This window comes from Alexandromys fortis, unplaced genomic scaffold (genome assembly GCF_014885135.2).
Source record: "Alexandromys fortis isolate MF-2015 unplaced genomic scaffold, M_Fortis_MF-2015_v1.1 scaffold_232, whole genome shotgun sequence".
Classification (NCBI taxonomy): Eukaryota; Metazoa; Chordata; class Mammalia; order Rodentia; family Cricetidae; genus Alexandromys; species Alexandromys fortis.
In genome coordinates, this window is record NW_026068110.1 from 1,642,228 (window position 1) to 1,649,618 (window position 7,391).

The 7,391-nt window shown below is 47.6% G+C and overlaps 1 long non-coding RNA gene across 2 annotated transcripts; it reads right to left on the reverse strand.

Moving 5' to 3' along the window:
* Window positions 1–255: 255 nt before the first annotated feature.
* Window positions 256–6,782, reverse strand: LOC126489871 (uncharacterized). 2 transcript variants are annotated; one of them, XR_007589035.1, is made up of 3 exons: window positions 6,706–6,782; window positions 2,716–2,783; window positions 256–1,556 (listed from the first exon to the last, which is right to left on the reverse strand). It is a non-coding gene; the product is annotated as an uncharacterized lncRNA (long non-coding RNA). The 2 variants fall into 2 exon arrangements; XR_007589036.1 differs by having other exon boundaries at window positions 2,884–6,764.
* Window positions 6,783–7,391: the final 609 nt, after the last annotated feature.

Sequence of the window (7,391 nt, forward strand, 5' to 3'; positions counted from 1 at the left end):
ATGGAGACGCCGAGAGACTGAGCAACTGGCCTTGAGTCACACAGCTAGCAATTTACAGAGCCAAGAGACTGTACCCTTGATCTTCAAAATTCTGGTCAGCTCATTTCCTGAATAGCAGGAGAGGTTCAAAAGCCAAGTTAGGTCATAAATACATGGACATTTTAAATTAAATTTCCATTTTGATCAATAGTTTATTATGAGATTGTAAAAGTCAAATAGTTGCATGAAACCGATAATGAAAAGCAGCAGCCCCACCTCTCCTTGGAGGAGATGACTTCAAGTCCTCTCACCGCTGCCCCTGACATTTACTTTCATATTTCTAAATATCATCCTTTTCTGATTTCGCATATTATTTGTTGGCCTCCTTTTACGGAAGATTGTTAGTTCCACAGCAGCCTCCACACGCAGACACACACTTCCTGATGCAATCCCATCACAACTGCTAACTCAGCCGAGTCCGCTTCTATCTGATCCACCTGCATGTTGTCAACAGCTAAGCAAAGTCTCTTGGTTTCCTTTCCTATCACTGTGGGGAAACTCCTGACCAGAGCAACTTAAAGGAGGAAGGGTTGCCTTGGCTCGCAGTTTAAGGTTCCCACCACCGCAGTGAGGGAGTCGTGGCAGCAGGAGCATGAAGGACCTGGTGACGTTGCACCCTCAGTCAGGAAGCAAAGAAATGGATGCTATGTGCTCAGCTCCCTTTCTCCCTGTCTCAAGTCCAGGACTGCAGCCCTGGGAATGGTGTCACCCGCATTTAGGGTAGGACTTCCCACCTCAGTTAAGCCTAATCAAGAAACTCCCTCATGGCATGCCCAGTAGTTAATATAGATAACACTTTACAGGTGTGCACAGAGGCTTATGTCCTGGGTGATAACAGATCCTGTCAAGTTGATAACATAAATATTAACCATTAACTGATGTGTTACAGGTGTAGCTGCTGACTCGGGCAGCTTTTTGCTTTCCCTGGAGTTGGTGATTGCCTCTTTTTCACTTACATTTTAAAGCCACATTCCTCATTCTTCGCACAAACATGCCCACAAAGTTTTTAAATCTCGAGCAATATGATCAGATTCATCTGGTAACTTAGCACTTCTGTTTTTTGGTTTTTGATTTTGTATTGTTTCCTTAAAACCCTTCATCTTCTTGCCCTGACCTTCTTAGATACCCGCATGGTAGAGATTCTGAAATTTCTCTCCGTCATTATCCCAGGAAACCCTTTAACCTCTCTCCCACACTTCTTCTTTGGTGCTTGGATCTGAAGCCACCCTCCTGCTTGGTTTGCTGTCTTCTTTTAGTTATAATATACATGCCAGTAGCTTCCTTGAAAACTGCATATGGGAAGTTCAGTTTTTGGATTCTTGATTGACAGTTTGGCTGGCTGTATAAATCTCGTTTGGAAATCATCTCCACTCCACATTCTGAAGGCAGTTCTTATTGGCATGTGGCAATCTGGGTTGATGAGAAGTAGCCCAGTGCCATCCTGAGTCTTGATCCTCTGCTACATGGCTTTTTCGGATTCTCTAGGCTTCTGGAATCTTCTCTTTATCTCCCACGATCTACAAAAAAAAGTGTCTTCAAAAACTCGACATGTATTCTCAGGAAAAAGGAATTTAATAAGTTAGTAGATGGATATATCATTCCATAAATTGGTGTTTATATATTTTATCTTGGAGCCGAGGTCACCATCACCACTATTGTTCTGGGTCTTGTATAAAGCTGGATTGAGACCTCATGTTGGAAAGGAGGAACCTTTCACAGTTATTAAAGCACCACAAGAATCAATGGGGGAAAATGACAAAAGAATCTTGTAAGATAACTATACAAACAAGTATTCTTTGGTCTTCAAAGACTTCAGAGACAAACTGAGCTAAATTATAATGGATAAAAAGACTCATTTGTAAAATAACCTAGAAATAAACTTTAAAAAATGTAAAATCAATGTGATGAAAACTTTTTACTTTTAAATTTTCATTTGTGATATATATATATATTCATGTATGTGCTTGTTCATGTGTGTGCCTGTGGGCGTGCTCACGTGGGCATGAAACAGAGGTCAGTGTGGGTGTCACCCCTCCGGAACAGTCCTCCTTGTTTTTCGAGACAGAATCTCTTACAAGGCTGGAGCTTGCCAGCCAGCCTGGGTTGGCTGGCTGCCCAGTCCCAGGGATCCCCCTGACTCTGCTCTCTAGTTTAGGGATTGCAAACCCTCACCACACTCGGCATTTTTTTTTCTAAATGGAGACTAGGGTTTGAACTCAGGTCCTCACACTTGCAGGGGCAGCACTTTACCATCTGAGCCGTCTCCCCAGCCCCAGAAATAAATTTCTTGAAGATATGCCAAAATTCATGTGAAGCAATCCTTTTGCATACTACCAAAGAACACAGATGTGAGCGTATATCCCCATGGGTAAAGAGACAGCATCACGAGGATGCCAGTTCTCCCTAAACCAAGCTCTACATCAGCACCACCACACTGAACAAAAGCTACACGGCTCTTACTGAACTAGAAAGGGTGACATGGAAAAATACACATGCACACATATCCAGGAAAAGTTTGAAAACAGCAATGCGAGGAGCAAGGAGAACCCGCTCCATTATTTACACAGATCTCAAATCTATTATAAAGCCGAAATAATTGGAACTATAGAGGAAGTATATGAATAGCCATATAATTTAGAAGTTACTGGAAGTCATCCAATATATATAGGAAGTTACCATATGATCCAGTTGGCATTTGAAACAGGATTTCTCCACATTTAGTATTGGGACAATTGGCTGCCCATCTGTAAAAGAAATTAATTTAGAACCTCACTTCACATGTTATACCAAAATAAATCGACATGAATCAAAGGTTTAAAGGAAACCATGAAACCCTTAAAGTACCAGAGGAGAGCAGAGGCAATGGCAGGCAGCCCTTCATCTAGGTGGCCTTTCTTCTCACTCCAGGCTCAGCAGCAGGCACTTGCCATATCCTGTGGCCCATCTGTGAAGTGCTAGATGGTGGTTGGTTGGTCGGGTCAAGTAGCAGACACCATCCCATGGCTGCCGTTACCATCAGCGGAGCTTGGACCACATTCGTCACATGTAACTTCTCTGGCTCTACCAGTGTTAAGAAGTTTTTGGTTTTGATCCAATATTTTGAAACTGAGAACTTTCACATAAAAAAAATCTGGAATTCAGGCCTTCTCTGAAATGTCTAAAAATTTGGTGGCTCTGGATCCCTATTCCTTCAGGGAAGAGCCAATAGAAGCATTGCCCTTTGGAGCCCTGAGGACTGGCCCACCAGGTTCTCCAGGTCTTCAGGAGGGTGAAGGAGAGTGGTGGCCAGGAGCCCAGAGTCCTGGGGCAGGGGTGAGGCTGCAGCTTCAGGCCATGGGAAGAGGACAGCTTTGTGTTACCCAGGTAAGGGGTTGTGGCAGGGGGTGCAGGAGGAGTGACGTGGCCTGCAGGAATTCTGGGCTTATGGACAGATGGCGGCAAACACATGTCAGGGTGGGCAAAGAGCTGCTGGAGAGGGAGCCAAGGAAACACCTCGCCCATGCCCTTGTAAATGGGAGTAGCTTGCCTGTGGCTGTGGAAGCCAGAGCAGTTCTGCTCATGCTGAAAATCCAGATGCCTCCTCTGGAGACTTGGCCTCCATCTGCCCACCTCTCTGGCTCCACTCTGTGTGTGTCTTGCATACCAAACCCCAGAGGCCTCGAGGCAGCCAGGAACCAGCCAGCAACTTTCCTGACTCTACCAACTCTTCTCCCCACACTTGAGGTTTCCTCCTAAAGATGCTAGTCTGAGAGAGAGTTGGGTTTGGTTTTGTTTGTTGTTGTTGTTTGGAGGCAGAGTCTTGCTGTGTGACCCTGGCTGACCTAGAATTAGATAAGCAGGCTAAGGGACCTCCCAGAGACCCACCTTTTCCACCTCTTGAGCACTGGCATTAAAGGCATATGCTGCCATGCCTAGTCCAGTTTCCCATGGTATTTGTGGTGGTTTGGATGAGAATGACCCTCATGGGCTCAGATGTTTGAATAGTTGGTCCCAGTTAGTACAACTGTTTGGGAAGGATTAGGAGGTGTGGCCTTGTTGGAGAGGTATGTCACTGGGGGTGGGCTTTGGGGTTTCATAAGTTTGTGCCATTTCCAATTCTCTCTCTCTCTCTCTCTCTCTCTCTCTCTCTCTCTCTCTCTCTCTCTCTGCCTTGTGCTTGTAGAACCCGATAGCATTTATCTATTGCCCTCAGAACTACACATGCCCACCTGCTGCTGTGCTCCTAACCTTCTGGAACTGTGAGTCCCAATAAATACCTAAGCTGCATTGGTCACAGTGTCTCTTCACAGCAATAGAAAATTGACTAACACAGCATCCCAAGGGCCTTTGTAGGTCACAGGAAGTGCAAAGGGGGATCCTTTGAAGATGGGGGGGATGGGGGAAGCTGAGGAGACTAAACTAAATCCTGCCCTTTAAACACTGCTTAGGGGCTGAGAAGACAACTCAGTAGGTAAGAGCACTTGGCTATGAAAGCATGAGAGTCAAGTTCAAGTCTCAGCAACAGAAAAAACCTAATGTGGAGGCAGGTAGACCTGTAACCCCCGTGACTGGGGTAGACGAGGTGGAGCAGGTCTCTACACCTAGCCATGGGGGTCAGGAAGGTTAACTGCCCAGGCAGCTGTGGCCAAAGAGATTAACTAGGTAAAGCTTCTACCTGGAAAGGAGACAGAGTCCAGCAGTTGGAAAGAGATGATCCCAAGGGCAGCCTGGAAATGTATTTCGGTAGGTAGTGTTTTCAGCACTGCATAAACCAGGTATGGAGGTACACGGCTGGGGTCCCAGCTCTTGGGGGGGCAGAAACGGGGGAATCTGAAGTTCTGGGTTATCCTCAGCCAGAAGCAAGTTCAAGGCCAGAATGGAATACATGAGGCCTGTCTCAAAAATAAAAGATGTCCGTTTGAGGGCTGGGGATGTGGCTAAGTTTGTAGGGCGCTTGCCAGCATGCACAAAGCCTGGGATTCTATCCCAGCTTCATAAACCTGGTGGCATGCCCTGCACCTGGGAGAGTGAAGGAAGGAGGGTAAGTGAGATATAGTTGGAGGCCAGCCTGGGCTACATGGAAGTCACTCTTCTAAAAAGAGGTGGAGGATAGAAAGAGATTTTTCAGCTCAGTCTTCCTACATGTTGGCAGGCCTGTCTGGGGCCTGTCCCAGTGTCCTTGTGGTGGCAGGGTGCAGGCATCTTGGATGACCTATGGCCTTGAGGGGGCGCCCACCTCTTGGCCGCTGCCAGCCTCGGATTTCCTCCCAGCACTAGAGAGCTTAATTGATCCCAGAGCGGGTGGCATTTAGAACAATTAATATGCAAAATAAAGTAAATCGCCTTGTTTGAGGTCCCCACACAGGGGCCAGGAGCTGAGGTATTTTCTCTGTCGTGATGTCATGGCCCCGCTGTGCGTTTTTTTCTTTAGAGAACTGAAAATCAGACAGGCACAAAGCCACCCTGCCGGGCCCGCTGAACCCAGAGCCACCTCCCAGGGCGAGGGCGGGTCCCTGTGACCCGCAAGCCAAACTGAACAGGCTGGGAAGCCTGGGGCGCCCGGGGCTGTACAGCCTCAGGACCAGGCAACAAGGTCTGGGTCCTGGCCTAGGGCTGGGAGTAACAGTTCTGGGATTGCTTAAATCAGATCATCGGGAAACAACGTCACTTCTCAGAGCTTTATGATTATCCACTGAAGTCAACGTTCACTGCTGCTTCAAATCTCTCAGGCGGTCCTGACAGCTACCATTTACAGCTGGAGAAACGAAGGCGGAGCTATGAGGAAGGCAATCCTGGCCTTGGCTGCCCTGAAGCTGTAAATGTCTTGGGTTTGCTGGTTAGTGAGTGAAGGCTTGTGGTCTTAGCTGCAATTCTAGTGTTTAGCCTTGAATGTGCATGTTTGTGTGTTCCTGGGTGAGTGGGTGCATGTGTATGGAGACCAGAAAACACTCTTGGGTGTCCTTCCTCAGGGGCCTTCTGTCATTTTGTTGTTCCTTTGGACCTGGACCCACCAACGGGTTCAGCCAGGCAGGCTCTCAGGGAGTCCCAGGGATTTCTCTCCACTGAGCAGGAACTCAGCATTTGCCATTATGCCCAGTTTTTTTTTTCTTTTCTTCCCTTCCCTTTCCTTTTCTTTCTTTTTTTCTCTTCTTTCCTTTTTTAAAGTGCATTCTGGGATTTGAAGTCAAGTCCTCGCTCCTGCAAGGCAAGCATCTTTGGGAGCCAGCCACTTCCTTGACCCCACATTGCCTATCTCTCTTTTCCTTTTCCACCTGTCACATGGGCGTGATGATTGGAACTCTTGTCACCATTCATTTTGGTCTGTGAGGCTCCAAGATGTGAAGGTGTGGAAGGAGTACCAGGGAGCTCTTTGGATCGCAGAGTCCAGGAGGGGTGCTGGGATCTTACAGAAGTGAGCCGTGCTTTGCGGCCACAGCTCTTCCGTGGCTCTTGCCTACCCTGCCTCATGCTGCCTGTCTGAGATGTCCTATCCACCCACGCCCCACTCCTCTTCATTAATGTGCTGACTTCAGGGCAAGCTCTGTTCTCCCCTCCACCATGACTGAATCCAATGTCTAGCAGTTTGATACCCAGCCGATGCCCAGGACTTGGTGGCCAATGAAACAAACAAGTACGTACAAGAAAGACTCAAGGGGCCGGGGATGCAGCTCGATTGGTGGAGCTTACCTAGCATGCCCTGGGGTCCATCCCCCAAACCATCTGAACCACGAATGGTGGTGCATGCCTGTAATGCCAGCACCTGGAAGGCAGAAGTTCAAGGTCATCCTCAGCTACAGAGACACTCTCAACGAAGAAAGGGAGTGAAAAAGGGAGGGAGGGAGGGAAGGTGTCTCAGCTGCTTTCCTACTGCTGTGTAAAAGCATCATGATCAATGTAACTTAGAGAAGAAAGAGTTGGCTTGGAGCTCGCGGTTCCACAGGGTCAGAGTCCATGACCATCGTGAGGGAGAGTATGGCACAAGGCAGGCTGACATGGCACTGGAGCAGTAACTGAGATCTTACATCAAGACTCATGGGCACAAGGTAGAAAGGGAGAGGGAGAGAGACAGACAGACAGACAGAGAGACAGACAGAGAGATAGACAGAGAGAGAGACTGACTTGGGCTTTTGAAACCTCAAAGTGCATAGGGACACACCTCCTCCCACAAGAACACACCTCCTAATCAAGAAACAGTTCCACTGACCGGGGACCAAGCATTCAAATACATAAGCCTGTGGGGTCTTTCACATTTAAAACCACCACAGAAGGGAAGAGAAGGGACTCAGGAGAGGACATGACGTGTGGAATGAAATCTCGTCTGACATAGGGAAAACAGCTTGGTCTTGTGCTGTGTGTTCAATGTTTGCTCTGAC